Source organism: Suricata suricatta, chromosome 3 (genome assembly GCF_006229205.1).
Source record: "Suricata suricatta isolate VVHF042 chromosome 3, meerkat_22Aug2017_6uvM2_HiC, whole genome shotgun sequence".
In the NCBI taxonomy this organism is placed as follows: Eukaryota; Metazoa; Chordata; class Mammalia; order Carnivora; family Herpestidae; genus Suricata; species Suricata suricatta.
In genome coordinates, this window is record NC_043702.1 from 10,356,857 (window position 1) to 10,362,895 (window position 6,039).

Below are 6,039 nucleotides of genomic sequence, written 5' to 3' on the forward strand. Positions count from 1 at the left end.
ACAGAGAGCCCAAGATGGCACTTAAACTCACAAACCCTGAGATAATGACCAGAGCTGAACGCTTAACCTACCAAGTCCCCCAGGCACCCTGATTTTTTTTTATTAAATGATGCAAAAAGAGACACTTTGGGCCCTCCCTAGCACTGTGTCTTCATAATTCTCTGGAGATCATTTACTAGAGAGGTAGTAGAAATAAGATGGAGTGAAGTTTAAAAATGTAGAACTGTCACTGTAAACACATGTTCAGGGATTTGTTTTTAACGTCAGGGAAGTATTGCTAGTAAAAATTTCCCCATTTAGAAACAAGTGTTTTCCTTAATTTAGATGTTAATTAAATGTATGAGTTAATGCTCTGTCATTTTTCAAAATGACTTTTGGTTAGGGCCCCTGTGAGAAGTTAGTTTAAAATTCTCATTTTAAAATCTTTTCTAAGGGCACCTGGACGGTTCAGTCAGTTAAGCATCTGACTTAAGCTCAGGTCATGATCTCATGTCATGAGTTCAAGCCCCATGTAGGGCTCTGTGGGAACAGCTCAGAGCCTGCTTCAGATTCTGTGTCTCCCTCTCTCTCTGCCCCTCTCCCACTTATGCTCTATCTCTCTAAAAATGAATAAACGTGAAAAACGTTAAAAAGGTCCTTTCCACCTTTCGTATTTCCTCCAGAAATATTTGGGACAATGTGGTGTGTTTGAAAAGATTCCTCAAATTGAATGTTCAGTACCTGCCTGTCCGAGAAGTTATTTAAGAACTTTCTCAGAAGTTGATAGGAAAAGAGAACGTCATTAGAAAATTGTGGTGAATTTTCGTAACACTCTCAGAAATGAGGTTTGAGTTACGTGGAAAAAGAGACTCTCCAGTCTCAACCCGCCCTGTTACCAGCCCTGGGTAGCCTCCCCCAATTCCTTCTTAACTGATGAACGAATCCTTCTTAATGAGTGATACCTATAAGTCAATAAAACAAAAAATGGATTAAAGCTTCACTCAGAATGATTGCATGTGCCCTCATAGTCAGCCATACTGTGTTTTAAAAGTTAAGAATGGGCAACTTTTTGCAAGAAGAGAAGGTCATCACTAAGGGGGAAAGCATATGAGCCAGCGGCAGGGGCTTTGTAGAAAAGAAGGAGCACTGGGATGGAAATCTCACAGTTCCCATTCTAGAATCATCTCGATACATCCTTGGACAAGCTCCCTAAGCCTCATTTTCCATACCTGTAAAAAGAATTGAAAATTAAATAATATCTAAAATCACATGTGGGCTTTAATTTCTGTGAAAGATTGATACTGAGTCCCCAGAATTAATAAAAAAAGACTACTTTCTTATAAATCAGAAAAAGATCATAATATTTTATACACTCAAAAGATAAAAACTTTTTGCAACAATAACAAAGTCATCGCACGCTTACCAGAATAGGTTTTAAAAAAAGGTTTTTTTAATGACAATATTAAATATTGGCAAGAACTTTTCTACATGGTTGGTGGGAATTTAAAATGTTATAATCATTTCAGAAAAAATACACAGCACTTCCTTATAAAATTAAATATATATCTATCCTCTGACCCAGAATTCCACTCCTAGTTAATTTGTCCAAGAGAAATGAAAATGTATGTTTACAAAAATCTTGTACAAGAATATTCATACCAGCTTTCTTCATAAAAACCCCAAACTGGCACCATTTTGAATGTCCACCAACAGGTGAATAGATAAATGAACTGTGGTGTATCTAAACAATGAGATATTACTCAGCAATAAAAAGGAAATAAAGTATTAATACATACTTAATCTGGATGAATCCCCAAACCTTGCTGAGAAAAATAAATCAAACACAAAGAGAATATATCTTGTTAACGATTTAGATTACACAATTGTATACATTTATCCAAACCCCTGGAATAATACATTTAAAATGTGCCCATTTTGTTTCAAGTAAATTACTTAAAAAAAAAAAAAAAAACTGGAGCACTGGAAACAAATACCAAACCACAGTTCCTGATATGCAGGCTGAAATAGTTGGGAGTGGTGTGGACTAATGTCAGCAAGTTATTTGAAATGTATCAAAAATATGTCAGATCAAGGATGGAGATGAGCGGACTTGAATGTCTATCATGTCTGGTCAGCGGGCATATGCGTGCTCACTGCACAATTGTTCCAACTTTTCTCTATGTTTGAAAAAACCTTATACTCAAATGCTAGAGAAACAAATCAACAAGAAAAAGGAAAAGGAAAAAATTCACCTAATTGGTCCAACTGATAACAACACAGGGGAAAATGTTCATTTTATTGTTAAGGGCAACATTGTTACTATTTTGTATCTCATACATCTCATATTTACTGTAAGATACTATCTTTTCTCATATATACTATCTCATATATACTGTAAGATAAAGCAAGTAAGTATATTGTTATTATCAGGAGCCAAGATTGACAGTGTAAAAGGAGAGACCAAAACTAAAACCCGAGAAGTTAAGTAAAAATTCTGTAATATTAATTACAAATAATCAATCTGATGAAAAACTAAGTACAGTAGGTCTGACATCATAGATCAAATGAGATGTCAATCTGCCAGCACAGTGGGTAAACCTTTGTTGGAAACTAATGTGAAAGAAAAAAACTGGCCCAAAAAGATATGTGGAGCACAATTTTCAGGAAGTATAATACGGATTAGGCACCAGATATATTATTAAATGATTGTTAATTTTATCAGGTGTGATCATTGACCTACTGAGTATGGGGAATTTCCTTGCTTTAGGAGATGCCTGCTAAATTCTTATGATAGGAGAGCATTATGTCTGAAACTTACTTTGGATAATTCAACTAAACAGGCAGATTGAAAAAGAGAATTGATTGGAAAAAAAAGAACAATGTGGCAAAATGTTTAAAAGTGTCAAAACTAGTTAACACACCCTGTTAAAACTAGCCTTTCAGATTTTCTCATTTATAACAAAAATGTTAATGAAAAGAAGAAATTATAATAAATAAAATAATCTTTTAAAACTGATAATAGAGAGTATAATTTAAAATAAGGTTAAAATAGGGGGCACCTGGGTGGCTCAGTCGGTTAAGTATCCAACTTCCGCTGAGGTCATGATCACATGGTTTGTGGGTTCAAGTCCCATGGTGGGCTCTGTGCTGACAGCTCAGAGCCTGGAGCCTGCTTCAGATTCTGTGTCTCTCTGTCTGCCCCTCACCTGCTCATGCTCTGTCTCCCCCTGTCTCTCAAAAGTGAATAAACATTTAAAAAAATAAAATAAGGTTAAAATAATATTAATTGAATTTCCATCCACAGTGAGCAACACAAGCAAGGACTTCATGCAAGGATCAGATCGTGCCACCAAAAAGATCAGATCATGTGATTCATGAGCCAAATCCCAAATTCCCTTCCATGCCTCCTGACGTACTTCTGTTTACCTTCCCCACAATGGTCAGACACATGACTTTGTTCTACTTGATAGAAATGACCTTCATACAAGGTCCCTTTGTTCTCCCAGTGTGCTGGATACTGGAAACGGGCTCACTCAGCCTCCCATGTACCCTCCTTCTTGTGATCACATTCTTCAAACCCCTCCTGGCTAGGGTGCTGGGTGTGCTGTGATCTGCCTAGTGGAGGTACTAGTTCAAGATCTGGAATGTAGAAATAAGGTGGTCATCTTGACATTTTCCTTTTCTGGTTTTTGCTATCTGGCAAAACCATGACATCATGAGGTTTCTTTGCTGGGATTCCAAGTCCATCTCCACCTGCAAGGGTAAGGAGTTACCACCTCCTCTTTCTTTTTTTTTTTTTTATTTCTTTTGTGTGTGTGTGTGTGTGTGTGACAGAGAGAGAAAGGTATGAGCAGGGAAAGGGTCTGAGCTACAGAATCTGAAGCAGGCTCCAGGCTCTGAGCTATTAGTACAGAGCCTGATACAAGGCTTGAACTCACAAACTGCAAGATCATGACCTGAGCCGAAGTCAGACACTTTAACTGACTGATCCACCCAGGCACCCCCAGCGCCTCTTGATGAGGCTTTCTAATCCCCGGGTTGCAGCTACTGGCACCTATTTTCCAGCTTCTAGATAGTCTAGCCGTGGCCAAAGTGGTGACACCAGGGCCATTGCCAGCAGTGGGTGATTTCAATCAGTATTCTTGATTCCCATGGTGGGTCAGTTCTCTATGGTTCTAGAATGATTCCTGGAGACCCAACTTTGAATGCATCTGTCAACCCTTCCAATAATTTTCTAAGACCTAATTTCTTCTATTGAAATGTTTCCTGATTAAAATACCTATATTGGTTTTTATAATCAACACTGAACTCTGGGGAATTTTCTGAATCTGAGAAATGTATATCTTAAAATACAAGATGTTTTGAAATAACAGGAACTTACATTTGGTCAGGGATTCCAAAATCTGGAACACCAAACCCCCTTGGGCACTTAAGGAAAAAAAATAGAGTAACAGACTCCACCCAAACCCTATAGAATTAGAATCTCTTTGGGTGGAGCCTAGCGTGTATTTTTAAAATCTGTCCAGGTAATTGTGATGCAGTCAACCCAACATAGAAACCCGTGGACAAGTGTGCAGGCCTTGAAGGTGCAAAGGTTTGTGGATGTCATGAGATTCAATCGTCTGTCTGATGCAAGGTTTTCCATGCTGACATTTTGATATTTCCCAACCTTCCTCTGCTACAGATTACCTTATCATCCTCAGTGGTTTATCAGCCTAGCAGGAACTCAGTGTTAGGAAAAGCCCGCTTTGCCAAAAGAATGAAGTAACTTCTTTCAAAACCGTGCAATAAGGTAAATGCCCAGGTTAAACTGCGACTTTAAAATGCACACTTTACAGGATGTACATTAAGCTTATAATTGCATATGATACACTAGCAAGCTCTTAAAAAATATTTTTGTCAGCTTAAAACTCATTCCAGATGCTGTTTATATAGCAAAACAGGGTCTCAAAATAGTACATCGCAGATTTGTGGAATTACAAGATATAAGATTAGAAGCAATCTTAGAGATGATTATTTTAAAACAGGGACCTGGAGTGAAAAGCAGAACTTGAAAATAATGAAATAATTTTTAATGAATATATACACAAATAATGAAAATAACCTTTAAAAGGTGACCTCAGAGGCCTTTACTTTGGTCTTTTACTCAGTCGTTAACGTTAAGCGAGGAGCGATGTATTTCATTCATTAGGGGGTGCGTTCAAGCCCCTTTTCAAGTAAGTGACAATTTATGTTCACTTCCCTACCTGATCTTTCTTTATTTTTCCCTGGGGTCTCTCTCACCTTGCGATGCTCACTAACCTTATCCTGCTGCAGGTCCAACTCCAACCTCAGCAGTTAGCCAGTTGATTAAAGACGGAAAAGAAAACAGAGCAAAACAAAACAACAGAAGCTTAACAGAAATCTGTGATTCTGAAAAAGAGAAGTGAACATGGGTCTGTGTACAATGAACTTCAATCAGAAAGCAAAGGCGGAGGGGCAAGTTTCTCCTAACATCACCTTTGAAAGCCTGAGGAATCAGTGAAAATGGAAGTCCATCTGCTCTCAATATTCTGACTCTGACAATGACCCTGGGCTGCTGCTTTCTGCTCTTGGCAGAGGCAGATCACAACTATGCCCAAATTCCTTTTGATTTCTTATCCTTCTTTTGGGTATTAACTGCACTGAGTTCTTTGAAATTAAAGACTTGATGTTAAAGAAAAAAATCATCAGTAGGGGCGCCTGGGTGGCTCAGGCAGTTGAGCGGCAGACCTCGGCTCAGGTCATGATCTCAACGGTTCATGGGTTTGAGCCCCACGTCAGGCTCTGTGCTGACCGCTAGCTCAGAGTCTGGAGCCTGCTTTGGCTTCTGTGTCTCTTTCTCTCTCTGCCCCTCCCCTGCTCATGCTCTGTCTCTCAAAAATAAATAAAATGTAAAAAAAAGAAAGTTTTTTTTAATAAATACACAGTGTTGTAAAGGAACAGGCAAATTCTCATCATTCATTAACTTGGCAGGTATTTCTGAGTGCAAAAGCCTGCCCTTGGGGGAGGACACATTTTTCTTGCTTGAATCGACTTTTC

The 6,039-nt window shown here is 38.4% G+C and overlaps 1 long non-coding RNA gene across 1 annotated transcript; it reads left to right on the forward strand.

Annotated features, from left to right (window-relative positions):
- The first annotated feature begins 3,589 nt into the window (after positions 1–3,589).
- On the forward strand, positions 3,590–5,733 carry LOC115286339. The gene is made up of 3 exons (XR_003906008.1): positions 3,590–3,740; positions 4,664–4,771; positions 5,296–5,733. It is a non-coding gene; the product is annotated as an uncharacterized LOC115286339 (long non-coding RNA).
- The last annotated feature ends 306 nt before the right edge of the window (positions 5,734–6,039 follow it).